Source organism: Balaenoptera borealis, assembly GCF_965194805.1.
Source record: "Balaenoptera borealis genome assembly, chromosome: 10".
Taxonomy (NCBI): domain Eukaryota; kingdom Metazoa; phylum Chordata; class Mammalia; order Artiodactyla; family Balaenopteridae; genus Balaenoptera; species Balaenoptera borealis.
This window is the reverse complement of record NC_138874.1, coordinates 69,484,554-69,502,290: the sequence shown is the minus strand read 5'-3', so window position 1 is coordinate 69,502,290 and position 17,737 is coordinate 69,484,554. Positions and strand designations below refer to the sequence as shown.

The 17,737-nt window shown below is 37.0% G+C and overlaps 1 protein-coding gene across 4 annotated transcripts in view; it reads right to left on the bottom strand.

Moving 5' to 3' along the window:
• The window catches only part of BMPR1A (bone morphogenetic protein receptor type 1A), a 140,407-nt gene that overhangs the window by 49,805 nt on the left and 72,865 nt on the right, over nucleotides 1-17,737 (bottom strand). For 3 of the 4 annotated variants that reach the window (XM_082406763.1, XM_082406761.1, XM_082406760.1), the window contains one exon: nucleotides 9,439-9,553. The gene's annotated coding sequence lies outside the window, so the exon portion shown is untranslated. Of the gene's footprint in view, nucleotides 1-9,438; nucleotides 9,554-13,557; nucleotides 13,636-17,737 lie in introns of all 4 variants that reach the window. The other variant, XM_082406762.1, reaches the window with a different exon arrangement.

Sequence of the window (17,737 nt, the reverse complement as noted above, 5' to 3'; positions counted from 1 at the left end):
GTAGGTTTTTAAATTTCCAAATGTGTGCCTGTATATACTGTTTGTTATTCAGTTTTAACTTAAGTGTATTTGTTGACAAAAAGTGTGGCTGATGTGATCATTTGAATTGTGTAAGAACTTGCTGTACAGCCTAGTACATGATCACTTTTAATAAAATGCTAAATTCTAAACCAAACCTAACTTCTAAAACTAAATGACTTGTCATGCTCTCTGCTTAAAAAAATCTATAAATATTCTCATTTCATAGGATGGAATTACCAAGACATAAGAAGAATTGCTATGATCTGGCCTCCGCCAGGCTTTCTAACACCATCTTCCCATTCACTCCTCATACCTTTACAATGATCCAACTACACTGAAATCACTGAAGCCTCTATATTTACAGGCATCCCTTTTAGACTCCCATCCTTTGCACATCCTTTTTCTTCTTCCCTTTGTTTCTCACCAAGTTAACTACAGTTCACTCTTCAGACTTGACCTATGCATCATCTGTGTAAGCAATCCCTGACCCCTACGTATCAGGCTGAGTGAGCTGGCCCATCTCTGTACTTCTAGTGTACCCAGAACATGAACCATAGCTGCGCCTTAGCTCTTGACTAACACTCATTCATAAAGTATTTATTAATTACTTGGTATGTGCATCACACTTATACAACAGTCAATGAAACAGACGTGATCCCTACTCTCATAACGCTTATTTAGTCAGGTGATTTTTTTGACTTATCTTGCGGCACTTTTAACCTCTATTTTCTAGCATGTTACTAAGCAAAACAATAAATGTTCAATAGGTGAATGAAATGAATAAAAATAATATTAATATCTTAAGGGAAACATAACTGGGGAGTTAAATCAACTATAAAATCACATAATAAACTCTAATACTTCTTTGTAAGTATACTAACATCTACAAATGTATCTCCAAACCTTACAGTTATAGCCAGCTACTACTAACTCAACAATCCAAGTCCTAGCTCAATAACTTTGCTCCCCAAACCACCACCCCTCCGGTGATTTCTAGATGTTAGAGAAAAGAAATTTAGATCCAAGTCATGAAACAGGGAAACTTAGTATATGCAAAAGCCCTTTTCCCCCAAATATTTCTGCCTTATTTCATATTTTGAATTATCTTTGCTCTAAGTTTATTAGCTTTTTCTTATAATACTGTTTTTTATACTATGAAGTAAGAACTCTAACATGTTATACATACTTGACATGTACTAACTCATTTAATCCTCACACTAACTTTGAGGCCAGTATTCTCATTATGCATAATTTTATAAAAATAAATCCCCCAAATCAATAACCTGTAATGTAAAGGTCGGTGAGGTGCAAATGGGGTGGAGGGGAGTGTGGTAAGGAGGGCAGTGGGGTGAGGGTAGTGAAGAAGGCTTTAGGCTTCGGTGCATACTGTTCAAAATTGTATGCAAGAACTTATTCATGCCTCATTTATGTAGTCTTTTAAAAATTAAAAAAAATGTTCTGAAAATGGACAATTAAGCCTCCTCTAGCCCTTAACCCACAAAAAAACGGACGGGAGGGAGGAAAGGAGGGAGGAAAGGAAGAAAGGACGAAAAGATAGGAAGTAGATGAGCTCAGAAGTTAAACTAGAATTTCTATCTGAGACACCCAGAAAGAAACTATTGAAAATATAAGATAGTAGAAGAGGAGAGAAGTATTAGGATGGAGGATAAAGACAGGAATTGAAATGTCACTACAGATTATGAAAAGATGCTACTGGAAATCTTGTGGCATGCTCTTCCTACAGTACCATATGCAGTTGCAATAACACAAACCACCACCGGAATCTAAAAGCATCCAAACTGGAGAATGATCAAATAAGTAAGCAAGGAGAATACCCACCAAACTTAAATTAAGAAAAGAATAAAGATATCTGAGTTATGAGGAGGCAGTCTGAATTGAAGAGAATGGGAATAAACTTTCTCTGTCTCCCTTTCAGGAGTAGCACAATAACCAAAGAGCCTGAGGGCAAGGCCTGTAGGATGTTTCTGAGACCATGAGTTCTAGGTTTCTCTACAGAAGACAGTAGGTGTGGGAATACATTTTCAATGGAGTCCAAGGAGAGACCAATAGGAAAGATGAAGCTCATCTTCAAGCCTGGTGCTATAACTGCTTTACTGCAATGCTGGACCCTCAAAAGGCTGCTTCATCTAACAGATCTCAGCAGACCTAGAAGCAACTCTCATCTGCCACACTGCTAACAGATCTTGCAGTCGGGAGTGCCTGGAAGCACTGAGGATTGCTCCCAGAGCTTCAAGAAACGGGCAACAATTTGTTGGCCCCTTTGTTATCAGTCCACAGGACAGAAACAACTCTGACTTTCATGCCTATCGGTTTGCCACTGAATAATAGATGCCTATAGCCAGAACTAAATGAGTGCTTAGGGAACCCAAAGCCCCAGAATGGGCATAAAAAAATACAATTCATTTAAAGGGAATTCAGCAAACGGAGGGAAGGCTAAGCTGAAAATCAGAACAGCGGCTTCTGGTTAAATGGAACTATTAGAAAAGATTGGGTGACAGTGAATATCCAAGACACCAAGATGGTGTTAGTTGTACCAGTGGAGAAGAAACTCATGGATGTCAAAATAAAGGATCTGCCAAACTGGATACTGACACAAGATTTCACCCCCAAAGGCACCATCAGAGCATTTCAAAGAGGTTACTACCAGTATGACAACAAGTATGTCAATATAAACAAAGGGAGCACCCTTGGGGTTTCTATGGTGCTGGCAGCTGACGTGCTTTTCAACTACTGCGTTTCTTACAAGGAACTCAAACATGAACAGCTATGCAAGAACCACTGATGAGGGCCCGGCGTGAAGGGTGCTCTCTGCAGGCCTTACCATGACCATCTTTGCCCTGCACCTCTCTTTGAAGAACTTGATCTTTGCTGAACCCTTTTACACCCTAACTGAGAATTAATGCCCAATGAAAGATGATTGGTACATTTTTAAAATTTTTTAAATTTAAAAAAAAGAAGAGACTGGGTGACTCAGAAGGCTGCTGTTTTGATTAGGATCTAGAGGAGAAGAGGCTCTCAGCAGATCAAGCTCTGGTGTCAGCTGCCCTGATGCTCAGATGCAAAGGTATTAGAGACATCTGTGGTAAACAGACGCCATGTCAATTCTCTGGCAAGTTCCAGTAGGAGAGTTGCAGCACAGCCCTCTAGATTTTCTGAAGCAAGCACGTAACTTCTACAACACTGTATGAAAAGTGTAGCTCCTGGCATGATATTAGGCCCTAGCAGAGTTCCCAACCATGAAACATTAAGGTTTAGTGACCAGAGCTACCCATCATGATCCACCAAGTCACAAGGTTAGGCACAACAGCAATCCACTGTGTGATGTAATAGGACATAGGCAGGTCCAGAAGGCACTACTAAACTACAAGAGGTGGCCCAGAACTTCATGTCACCTACCTCTATCATACTGGTATCTTTACTTCTGCTCACACCAATGACTTTATGGTAGGTTACTGGTGGCCAATGACAAAAAAAAAAACACCTGGGGCCCAGTTAACAGAAACAAATCAAAAATGGATTACTACTGCTCTACAGCCCTATTTGGATGGCTCTGAAAGACAATGATGAGGTAGAAATTCTCTCAGTGGGTATGGCACAGGGAGAAGTGACCAGAGAAGGGAAAACATGGACTCCTTGGGAGTGGCAAATGGTATGGTTGACTGGTTAGGGGGATAGAAGGGGCAAAACTGGAAAATAAGAGAAAGAATTTGGAGAAGAGGCATGTTGATGGTTCTATGGGAGTCAGCACAAAGTGCCAATCTTTTATGTCTTATGTTAATGCCCACCACAAAGCACCAAGAGGGAAGGTGCATTTAACTGCATCCCAACTACAGATGGAGTGACTTGTCACTGGACATCTGCCAGCTTCTGCTCTCGACCACCTCAATGCTTAAGCAATAGGGTTGTGAATGGAGGAGCCCTAGTGACAGAAAGGAAGGCTTTACAAAGGCGCAGCAGCATGGTTTCCTTCTCATGAAGGTGACCTAATTACTGCTGCTGTGGAATGCCAACTAACACATGCAGGTGCAGAACTGACACTGACTCCAGTTGTGGGTTTGCCTTTCCCACCCACAATATACCCCATGGACAACACCACTATCCCACGGATTACAGAATCAATTATGTCCTCAGGGACCAGCTGCAGTAGAGGGACTACAGCATGTTCCCCTAACCCTCCTGTTTTAGAGACTGCTTTTAGCAATTACAACCAGCCACCTCTCTGAAGGGTCAGTGACAGAGTGGACTTAACAGAACACGAGGTAATCTGCGTAATAAAAGGGGTGGCAGACACTTGCAGTGCTCAGCCTACCTTTCCTCATTACAGCTGCAGTGGACAGATCTATGCACTGTCCAACAGCATCTGACATCAAGTGTGAGCCAAGGCACTGCTCTGTTTTGCTCCTCAGGGCTTCCTCCAAACCCAAAGACGACTGCTCAGCAGTATATAGGCACAACTACACAAGTGCTAGAGCTAGAGCTCCAGGAGCCACCTTCAATTAACAAAACATGAAAGTCAGTGGATAAATGTCCCAAGTTCCTGTCTGTCCTTTGGTGGGACAATGCTGAGGTGCATTCAGAAGGTACCCAAGGAAATTGAATCCCAGTTGCTCACAGTGATAACTAGCTCATGGACACATTTTATGTAACTCTACTTTCTTCTCTCTCTCACTTTTCCCATTCTCTCATTTCTGCTTCTTTAGATCATCTCCCAAATAAACTACCCAAGCCATAAGTCCCTTTCTCAGGCTCTACTTTCAAAGAAACCCAAACTAAGATGTGGTGCAGTTAGAATTCAAACTGAAGCAACTTTGCTCCACTGCCTGTGCTTTTAAGAAGAGTGTGCTGCCTCTAAGTAGAAGAATGTAGTGCAGTACACTATGGGAAACTAAACGTAAGTTAGAAGCAACAAGTAAGAATGTACACAGCAACATGAAGAGATATAACTTTCTGGTGCTAAAGAAAATAGTGGGGGAAAAAAAGGGCAGAATATCTGTAGCAAAGCCTAATTAAGTCAATTAAACACATACACACCACCAACACTATATTTTATAAAGATACATTCATTCAAAGATATAGAGCAAACAAATTAGAATGGTTTCCCATGGCGGAAGGAAAGGAAAATGGGAGTGGAGGTCAAGAATAAAGAAGACAAAATAAAATATATCAACTCAAGGGCCTTATAAAGAACAAAGATAGTAATTTTACTGCCATAAATTGAAGGTATGATTAACTCTAGTTTCTGAACCAGAATTCAAAACAGAGAGAAAATAAAGGTGAACATAATTGTCACTATGTTAAATATTACTTGTCACGAATAGGTTATCAAAATAAATATATAACTGGAAAAGTTTACAGATTCATCTGTGTGCCGCCTAAAATCATTCTGAATAATACCAGTGATACACACTCAACACTTTGGGAAACAATGTTGTGACTATTCTGAGATAAGAATGATAGAGGAGATCTTAAGATATATATACATATATATTTATACACACACATACATACACAATATATATAGTACAAATATTAATTGAGAGCTTAACCAAATTTATGTTAGAGAGGAAATAACTTGAAAATATAGTTTAATCATAAAGCCTTTTCTTAATGTGATGTTTCCTTCCTCAATAATGTGATGTTTTCCAATTTTACACAATGCGTAATTACAAAACAAATAGTGACTACTTTATTTTCAACATACAGTGTTGAAATATTTCTGAATATGGCAAAGCCCTAAATCAATCATCAATTAAGAGTTGAAAACAACTTTAATAAAAGCATTAAAAGTAGTTAGTTTTATATTATAAGGTAATATTACCTCACTATAAGGTATTTCTCTAAGGACATTATCATACTAATGTTTATTTGTTAAGGTGGAACCATCAAATTCTGCTTAATGAGCGTCTTCACAGGTCTCCATTCACTTAGCAATAATTCTATTAAATAAGATACCATCTTTCAGTAAGTGTCAGAATTATACCTGCAGAAATACTTTAAACATTCTTAAATTTTACTAAATCTTATATAGCATTTAAAAGAATAACGAAAGAGATAAATATGAGCAGAATAGTATTTATTTCTCTAAAAACTACTCTTCTAAAGAGGCAATACTTTGCTTTTTTCACATTACCTCCTTTTCAGCATACTAAGGCTTGAAAAACAATGTGCAAAAATATTTGTTGTATATAAACAAATGAGGAGACCAACAATACAGCAGAACATCCATTTTAGTGTTTCTTTAAACTTAGAAAACTCGGATTTAACTAGATTTGAAGAATTACTTATGTTTGCTATTAACGATACCCAATATTATCCCTGCTATCCAGATAAAAAATGTGGGCATCATCATCTCTTTTCAACATCTAGTCACAAATCAGTGTCCCTTCTTCCTTCACAACATACCCTACTCCATTTAGTCCTTCTTTTCTATTTCCACTATCACCACTCTGACTGAATTCTGATTACCTCATGCCTAACTACTCCTACAGCCTTCCAAGCTCCCTGACTCCTCACTCCATTTCTCTAATGATGTTTGTTCATACATCACTGCTAGAGTAATTCCCCTAAAATACAGTTTTCTCTATGTCATACTTCCTACCCTCTCCAAGACCTCTTGTACACTCCTATGGAAATATTCATTTTCTATCAATCAGCTTTTCCAGAAACATCTTTTAATTCTTTCTTTACCTACCAAATTCTACTCATCTTTCAAAGCCCAGATCAAATAACCTCTTCTATGTTCTATGTGTACTTCTCAGTGCTACAAAACTCTGACTGGAAGTAATAAATGACTCCTTTGACATTTATCACTTTCACCTGGTGATGCTGGTTATCATTACTTGTATTACTTATATACATACTTTACTGATATGACTATAAGCAAAGGTTGGGGACCATGTTATTTATTTTCTGATTCCTCCTTTGTGACTTGTTGTTACATAATTTAACAAGGACCCAAAAAAGTAATATTCTGAAGGACAAAAATAAGTGCTCTGGGGCCTTAAACTAGATAAAGAGGGAAAAACACGCCTAGAGAAAAAATAACATGAGCAGAAGGGAGAAAAAACACAGGACAATATCAAATCATCGGCTGAAGAGTATCATACATGCAAGGGGTATAGAAGAAGAAAATTAAACATTTGCTAGATAATCAATGCTTACAGGTTTTCATAATTTCAGGTAAGTTGATCCCTACCTTAATCAAGATTCTCATTATTTCTTGCTTGCAACAGAGTATCCTAATTGTCTCTCTGCTTTTGGTATCTCCCCCTTCCAAACTATCATTCACATCACTGCCATGTTAATTGTAACAAAACACGATTATGATCCAAAATAACTCTGTTAAAATTTTTCAAAGATTGCCAACTACTCACAAAATGAAGTCTAAACTCCTTATCATGGCATCCAGAGTTCTTCACAAACAAGCTCTCTTCCAGCCTTGTCCCTCAAACCCTCTCTCTCGTCCTGAATTCAAACCATACAAAATGATCTCTTCTGTCTTTTGCACATTCTATACATTTCAAGTTTCCCCTGCTTACACTGGGCTCTATGCATGAAATTCTATTGCCTCCAAATTACACTCAGCAATCTTCTACTTTTCCTTTAAGACCCTACTCAAATGCCATTCCCTATGTGAAGCCTCCCTGACAATTCTCGCCTCTAATGATGCTGGTGGAGCCTTTCTAGATGATACCAATACACTTTTCCAATTTCATATAGCACTTTTCAAGTTGCACTCACATTAACTCTTTGTATACTCATCTCTAAACGGATTATTCTTTGAGAGTAAAGTAAGGAACTCATTTTACCGAATGTTGCATATTCTCGGCACCTAACACAGTGCCTGCAATAGAGTAGGTGTTTAGTAAGTGTTTAAAGGGAGAAAGAAATGGATGGATGCAGGCAAAGCTGTCACTCACTTAATGCTACACTGCTGAGAGACTTTATTACTAGAGGAGTTTGTCCTTACTTTGGTAGGCTAACAAAGAGTTACTGACAGTACATGCAGAATTACCTTTGAGAAAATTTAAGCTGGTAGCAACACACAGATGGAAAAGAGAGTGAGGAGAGGCACAAAGTGGGAAAAGTCCTGCAATATTTCAGGTGAAATGTGATATAAGAACTTAAACTTGGATGATGACGAGGGGATTAGAAAAGAGATGATGAAAACATTCATGATATATTATAGAGGTAAAACTGATAGGACTTGATCTCTTACTAAGAGTAGGAAGGAAAAGATGAAGAATCAGATTTGGCACTGAGACTTTGAGCGTGGGTGACAAAGAGGTCCAGTAATAAGAAGTGGGAACACTGAGTGGGAAGCAAGCAGTTGAAAATACGTGTCAAAGCTTAGAAAAGTGTCACAGCAGAGATACGAGGTTGAGAGAGATCATTTTAGAGGTAATTGCTGAAATCAAGAGATTAGGAAAGACATAAAAAAGAAAAACAAGAATTTCAAATATAAAACCTTAGGGATGGTCATTATTTAACCATAGGAGGACAACTATTCTTTAATTAAAAAAAAATAATAGGAGGAGAAAGAAAAAAATTTTGAAGGAGTAATTAAAGAAGTAGAACTAGAAGAGCACAGGGTCATAGAAGCCAACAGCATTTCATGAAAAGAAAAATGGCAACTACTACAGTGATTAAAGAGTATGAAATCTAACAAAAGACAATTAGAAAGTCATGAATATTTCTCAAAAGAACAAATAGACCAGCTTGGAAGGGACAGAAGGATGATGAATGAATGCTATAAGGAAGCAGAACCTACTATTTAAAGAGGAAAAAGTATAGACCGCTTCACAAAAGTGTATGTTCTGGTTTTTTTTTTTTTAAAGTACAGATCCCTGAAGGATTAAACCTTTTACCTGATAATCTGTGTCTCTATGGATTTGAAAATAATAAACTTGATTTCTCTGTACGTATTGTCTTAGAATGGCTTCTTCTCCCCTGTCCCTGATGTTACTGCAGTTCCCACTTCTTTGAATAAATTCTACCTCCAAAGATCTATTATTCAAAGTAACAATTTTAGCCTAAATTCTAAATATGTGAAAGTTTCAGAATAATGTAAACATTCATTTTAATATAATCTTCCATTCTAACCTGTTTTGTCACCATCAGAGGGAAGAAATTATATGCATCATTTAATGCTTATTTTCTACAATTAGAGTAAAGAAAGTTGTATTAGTAATAAATACTTTTTACTCCTGAAGAGGTTCAACATTTATAAGGAGAGAAAAATGTAACTATTGATACTTATGAACTCATAAGGAAGGTGATTAAAGAATAAAGAAGCTAACATAAAGCTGCAGTGGTAATACAGAAGGACTATTTTCAATTGTTAAGAAATGAGAATTTTCATATTATTCTAATTATTTTCTTAAGTCTTTTCCTTACCTCAGAGATGTGGCTAGATAAAACTGTACTTCCAATTTTCTCCGAACAGCTTTGACCTATGCTTCCATCTCATGAATTCCAAGACAGTATTAAGCTGATGCATATTTTCATAAATCTGTTTAGAAAAAAGGAACATATTCAAGACTGAAAGAATGTTTATTTGTCAGAATAACACATGTAGAAGAAATACCAAAATTTTATCATGCATAAAACTATACATTTTCAATGTAAAGTCAACGAAAACTTCTACAGTACATTAGAAATCTATCACTTTACAAACTTCTGCCCAAAGAAGTTTCACATTTTGAGTATTTTCAACTTTACAACATAGTAGTTCTGCAGAAAAAATTACTCACATGTAAAATTTCTGTATTGGCCCAAGCTTTTGAAAAAAAAAAATCACATCTCAAATTGAAAAATGATAACAGCCAGAAGCAGCACTAAAATTTACAATTCTACAATATTCAGATTCCTACTTGAACAAAAATTGGACCACCCAGCTAGTATTTCACTTTCTATCACAAAGTCTCAGTAAGCAGTTTTAATTTCAAACTTCAACCTAGAATATTAGGAATTGTGAGGGTCAAGAATTAATTGCACTGCTTGGTCTAAGTCCATGGCATAGGTTTCAACTGTGTTACTACTGCCATTAGTACCCTACTGCTCTAAGGGACAACGTTCATAAATCTAAAAGAGGAAAAACGTTAAAAATTTTAATTTACTGAAAGGCAGGTGTGCTGTTTACTTAGAGATCACAAAAATAATTTCATTGAATGTATCTTTTAACTGAAATGTCAAATAGTACAGTATTCTGTTTCATATTTTAAAAAGAAAAATTTTAAGCTGTATGAATATTACTTATGTCCCACTGCAAGGTCAAAATGCCTTTGTCTTCAAGCCCATTTAGAAGTATCATTTGTGTCACACTGAGGTTTAGTAGTCTTGGCAATAATGACTAAATTCATGTAAACTGGGGCAACCTGAAACGGTCTAGCGTATCAGATAGCCTTTCTTAAGGACAAGAGTCTCCACTGAGCAGACAGGCTGCCATAGGGCCATGCTAAATCTTTCATGGTCCAACTAAAGACAGACTGACCCTGAAAGCAATTAGTAATGCTTTGTCTACATTTAGAAGCCTTTTAACAGTCTTCTCAATGCACTAGTTACCTACAACTTCATCAGATCCCTGACATTTTTCAGGGTATTCATATGACTATAAAACTCTTAGACCATGACTCAGAGAAATCAGGGAGAGCAGTAATGGAGACCTGGTATTTAGGTGTTTTTTTTTTTTCTCTGAGATGATCATAGTCTTAAAAAATTTACCTTATACTAATCAAAAACTAAATGCATTGTGTTTCCACTTTAGAAATGGCATAAAGATTTTCCTCCAAAGCCATTCTTTGCCAATAACTCCGTTCTTCCCTAAGGGTGTATGGAAGAGAGGGGAGGCAATCACTACATTAAACAAAGCTCAGATTAACCTAGTCTCACAAAGTTTTAAATAGTCCATCAAAGTGACTATGTTTAAAAATATATGGCCCTCATTCGTACTTCCCTGGTGGCGCAGTGGTTAAGAATCCGCCTGCCAATGCAGGGAACATGGGTTCGAGCCCTGGTCTGGGAAGATCCCACATGCTGCGGAGCAACTATGCCCATGCGCCACAACTACTGAGCCTGCGCTCTAGAGCCCACGAGTCACAACTACTGAGCCCGTGCTCCACAACTACTGAAGCCCACGTGCCTAGAGCCCACACTCCGCAACAAGAGATGCCAACCGCAATGAGAAGCCCACGCACCGCTACAAAGAGTAGCCCCCAATCGCCACAACTAGAGAAAGCCCGTGCGCAGCAATGAAGACCCAACACAGCCAAAAATAAATAAATAAATAAATTTATTTTAAAAAAATATATGGCCTGATTCTAATTCTACCAGATATTTACAATGGATCAAATAATAAATAAAATTGGCATGTAAACCACTTACCAACCATTGTTTATTATAGCACTATTTATTACAACACTGCTTCTTCCTTGGTGTGAAAAAAAAGTTACAAGCTTTAGGCTAAATCTAAAGTTAATTTAAAAAAAAGGAAACTACATAATCACAAAGAATCTTCAAACATACCATCTGCAAAGTCCAAGACCCTGAATTAACTATCCTCCCTCAATTCTCTCATATGTACAAATACATGACAAATCATAAACTTCAGAAAACCTTTTCTAAGGATTGAATTTAAGACTGGCTAAGGAAAACCAAGTAAGATTTGACTTCATTACTAAGAGGAAAATAAAAGGCAATCAAAGGACAGGATGTGCTTCACGGTACAGGTCTGCAAGTCACTTTTTACATACTAGAAACTGTGTGAGTCAAAGTAAAGCTTTTTCTAACCTTTGCAACTACAGTCCTTTAAGCAGAGATCTACAAATATGTACAGGCACAGAAATAGGATTTACATAGGCAAAATGCTTGCAACAACTTTAATCACTCAATTTATAAGGTAATTTGCCACAGGCTTTTAGCACTATAAACTGTATTTAACAGTGACAAGGGACCCAGTCAGAACCAAACACTACACAATTGTAAGTATTAATATTTTCACCAAAGATTTTGTGCCTGAAATTTTCAAGCTTCTTAGTTCTAGAAAACATATTAAGGAAAGGTAATTCTTTTAAAAACACATTAGAGCTTCTTAATGACATAATAAATGAAAAGCGAATCTTTCTGGATATATTCTAGTACTTTGTAATTCAGAGCGAACACTGGAATTTCCTAAAAGTTAATAAGCATTTGCAAACATGGGAAAACTTCATTTTAATCCCATACTGCCTTTACAAAAATATTTTTTTGCCATAAAAATGTACACATCCCTCTCGGTTTTCAAAATTATTAAAGTGGTTAAATCTTAAAGCACTGGGATACTTTAAAGATCACTAACCATACAGAATCCATCAGTGACAAACATCAATTGTGGATATTTTAGTTATCTTTGAGGTGTTGGACATTACCTATTAACTCCTATATTAGTAAGATTTACAAAAAGAACTAGTATAAATATGCTTTTGATAAATACTCAGTCTAAGACAAAATTTAAGATTGCTTTTCTATTTGTACCAGATGTCAAAAAGTAGATTTCTTAGTATTCACAAAATCAGCAATGTTGATTGTACATTTTTCCTTCCACCACTCCAAATCCCCTTTCTTCATTTCCCCTCTCTTAGCATTCATAAAAAGCACCCCACGTACTGTACAAGTACTGCTGTAAACATCAGAGCTGCAATTATAAAACCATTTTTAAAAATAGCAAATTACAAAATAATCATTTTACAAAACATTTCAGTGGGGCTCTTAAACTAAAGGTATTACTATTAAAATTTTCAGTACATTAGCTAAAAAACTCAAACATTATGCTTCAGAAAAACATAATACAGTTTTAGCTGTAACTCAAATGAACAGTATAATTTAGATTAGTTTATCATGCATTTCTATAATAAAGGATGTAATCCACTTAATACAGAAAGGGAGGATCAAACTTATAAACAAGTTATATTCTAAATGTTCCAAAAGTTCATTTATAAATTGAATATAAGCTTGATTTTGAAACTCAAGATGACTTTTCTCATAAAACTAAAGATATAAACAGTGGCATTAAACCCAAAATACAAACGAACTTTAGTGTATAATTCCATGATAGCACTCTTCCGCTTAAGCGTATTTCCGTATCAAACTGTAACCTTCTTATTCATTGCTATATCCTAGAACTTAGCACAGCTAATGACACAGAGTAGGATTTCAACAAATATTAGCTGATCTGAAGTACTGAATAGCAAAAACTCAGTGATGTGAAACTTAGTTGTCTAGAGAACAGAGAACCAAAAGGCATGGGGAAAAAAGCTTCTTCCAAAAGAGATATGACAAAAGGATGCCTAACACCAGGGTTAGAAAGCTCTAGTCTAAGCCAATAGTGTCAATTTCCATCCCCCCTGCCAATGAGAGGGTTAGCAATAAGCATCTGATGCAATTCTGGCCAACAAGACAAGACACTAAGTTTGCTGGGGAGCTTCTGGGAAAGGTTTTCCCAGGCTGATGAAAAAAAGACACCCAGGTGAAAACACGTACTTTTTGCAGGTAACTTTGGGTTTGAATTATTAAGCAGAACAATGGCAGCCATCTTAGGACCATGAGGAAAGAAACAGCCTAAGAGGAGAACCCAACAGAAAAAGAATGGCAGTGTTAAAAGATGGAAAAAACCTGGGTGGTCCTTGGTGATGCTGTTATGCTTGAATGAAATAATCCTAGAATCATTTTACTAACTTGGATCTTTTTATTATAGTATATTCAACCCTTTTATTATTTATGTAATTTTCAATTACCAAAAGTAACCCAGTGGATACAGCCATTTAGGAATAGATACACTATTTCAATGAATTCAACTGTTATTTATACAGCAGTAACTCTCTTAAATTCATATCTTAATCCAGATCCTTCTTTTGAACTAGATACGTATTTCCAAACTATATTATAATATACACTATATAATACAGCTGCATTAAATATTTATTCCAGTGAACATCAAGAGAACAGAATATAACAGCCATCATCTACCAGCACAAAAACTGTTTATGCACCCATATTCACTTTTCTGGCTAATAACAGCACCGGCTACCTGTCAAAGGTTAAAATCTTTGGGTCACTAGTCCCACATCCCTCTGCTTTATTTATTGTATTGGGCAGTTATTAATTGCTGCCTGTTCTAACTCTGATATATCTTTGAAATCTGTCTCTCTCAACTCTGTACACATCTAGTGCAGCCTCCCATCTCTTGTGGAACACACCTCCATTCTTGCCTCTGCACTGCACTCATGTTTCTAAAATATAACTGTGCATCATGAAAAGATTATAAACATCATAAGTCATTAGGAAACGCAAATTAAAACTATAATGAGATACCACTACAGAATGGCCATCATCAAAAAGACACACAACACCAAATGTTGGTAAGGACGTGGAGAAACTGGAATTTCCACACATTGCTGTAAAATGATGCAGCCACTTTGGACAACAGTTTGGCAATTTCTTAAGAAGTTAAATATAAACATAAACTCACCAATAAAATTCCCTCCATAGGAACCTACCCAAGAAAGATGAAAATATGTGTCTATATAAAGACTTATATTCAGGGACTTCCCTGGTGGTCCAGTGGTTAAGACTCCACACTTCCAATGCAGGGGGCATGGGTTTGATCCCTGGTGGGGGAACTAAGATCCCACATGTCGCCCAGAGCGGCCACCCACCCCCCCACCAAAAAAAAACCCAGACTTACATACAAATGTTCTCAGCAGCATTACTCAATGGCAAAGAACTGGAAACAATCCAAGCATCCATCAGCTGATGAATGGATAAACAAAGGGTAGTACCATCAAACAACGGAATATTATCAGGTAATAAAAAGGAACAAAATACTGATACGTGTTATAAGATGAATGCACCTCAACAATATGCTAAATAAAAGAAGCCAGACGCAAAATACTACATGTATGATTCCATGTATATGAACTACTCAGAAAAGGTAAATTGAAAGAGAGAGAAAGCAAAGCAGTGGTTGCCTAGAGCAAGGGGTAGAAGTGGGAAATTTGGGGCAGTGATGAAATGTTCTGAAATATTCATAGCACAACCCTAAAAATTTATTAGAAATAATAAAAATACAAGTGCGCTTTAAAATTTTTCAGTGATTTCCAATTATGTACAAAATGAAGTCCAAATTCTTTTAATTAATTAATTAATTAATTAATTTATGGCTGTGTTGGGTCTTCGTTTCTGTGCGAGGGCTTTTCTCTAATTGCAGCAAGTGGGGACCACTCTTCATCGCGGTGCGCGGGCCTCTCATTATCGCGGCCTCTCTTGTTGCAGAGCACAGGCTCCAGACGCGCAGGCTCAGTAATTGTGGCTCACGGGCCTAGTTGCTCCGCGGCATGTGGGATCTTCCCAGACTAGGGCTCGAACCCGTGTCCCCTACACTGGCAGGCAGATTCTCAACCACTGCGCCACCAGGGAAGCCCCAAAGTCCAAATTCTTTAGGAAGACATTCACAGAATGCTATAATCTGCTTTCAATCTATTTAACCTGCTTTATCTTCTGCTACAATCTCTGCCAAAAAGCCTCTCGCTGCCCATATTAAACTATTTGCTGTTCCTAAATATGCCAGGCTATTTAATGCTTCTACCTTTCTTCAAACTTGCTATTCTAATGCAAAAATCAAAATGTTCTTATCTTTTGTCAAGTGAAGTTCCATTTGTCCTCACAAAGATCCATCTCAAATAACTCCTCCTTTGTTGAACCTTCTTCACTCCTTTTGTAGCTACTTGTTCCACAGGAGTCTGGTAATAACACATTATAGCACTTTTCATACTGAATTACGATTGTCTATTTATAGGTATATCTTCTTTATTAAGACAACCACTGAGTACAGCTGTGTCCCCTATGTTTTAATAAGCACAGTCCGGTGACTGGCACACAGGAGGTAATCTATGTATTTTTGAATAAGTGACTGATGAAGAGTGACAGGGAAGAGAAAAATCCAAAAGTAGGTAAAATGAGCTCTGTATCACAAAGATGGTTGTATAAGGATGGTTATTGTCAATGTTATTTAAGAAAGAAAAACAGAAGTCACCCAATGTCACCTAAATGTTTTCCAGTGTAGTATCAGTTAAATAGCCACACTGAACACTCTATGGTCATTAAAAAAAATGGAATACATCTTACCTGTCTGTACTGACTTGGAAAGATATCCCAAATACTCTTAAGTTTAAAGACGCAGACGCAGAGACTGGATTAGAGGACACGGGGCAGGGGGGAAGGGGAAGCTGGGACCAAGTGAGAGAGTAGCATTGACATGTATACACTACCAAATGTAAAATGGATGGCTAGTGGGAAGCTGCTGCATAGCACAGGGAGGTCAGCTCGATGCTTTGTGATGACCTAGAGGGGTGGGATAGGGAGGGTGGGAGGGAGGCGATATGGAGATATATGTATACATATAGCTGATTCACTTTGTTTGTTGTACAGCAGAAACTAACACAACATTGTAAAGCAATTATACTCTAATAAAGATATTAAAAAAAAACATAGTCACTTCTCCACTATTAAAAAGAAAACCATACACACATACAGTAGTATGTGCATGCACACGTGCATGCAATAAATGTGAGGAAGGTAAGGGGCTGAAAGGGTACACACCAACTGTTCTGAGTACAGGCAAAAAAGTGGAAACAACCTAAACGTCTATCACTTCATGGATAGAGAAACAAAAGGTGGAATATCCAGCCAATGGAGTATTATTCAGCCATTAAAAAAAAAAGAAGCCATAGTAAGAACCAATTCAGATATAACAGGGATGAACCTTGAAAATATTATGTTAAGTGAAAGAAAGAAGCCAGACATAAAAGACCACATATTATATGATTCCATTTATATGAAATTCCAGAATATGCAAGTCCATAGAAACAGAAAATATATTAATGGCTGTCTGGGGTCGGGGGTAGAGGGTGGGACTGGAGAAAAACACCAAAAGGATGATCCCTAAAAGAAAAAAAATTGATAAATTGGACTTCATCAAAATTTTATATGTTTGCTCTGCAAAAAACCCTGTTAAGAAGATGAAGACACAGGTACAGACTGGGAAAATATATTTGCAATCCAAATATACGACAAACGACTCATCTAGAATACGTAAAGAAATCTCAAAACTCAACATTAAAAAAATTCACCTAGAAAATGGGCAAAGAATATGAAGAAATATTTCACTGAAGAAGATATCTGGATAGCACATGAAAAGATATGGTCAACAACACTAGCCATCAGGGAAATGCAAATTAAGACTATGCTGAGATATTACTACACATCTAATCGAACAGCTAAAATAAAAAATAGTGACAATACCAAGTGCTGACAAGAATGTGAAGAAAATGGATCTTTCATACATTGCTGTTGAGACTATAAAACGGCATAGCCACTTGGAAAATGGTTTGAAAGTTTCTTTAAAAACTAAATATACACTCACATGTAACCAACTGCACTCCTGGGCACCTGTCCCAAAGAAATGAACATGAATGTTCACAGCAGCCTTATTTTTAATAGCCAAAACCTGGAAAAAATAGAATGCCCTTCAAAAGATGAATGGTTAAACAAACTATGGTACATTCATACCATGGAATCCTACTCGGCAATAAAAAGGAATAAACTATTGATTCATACAACTTGGATGGATCTCAAAGGATTAGGCTGAGTGAAAAAAGGTCAT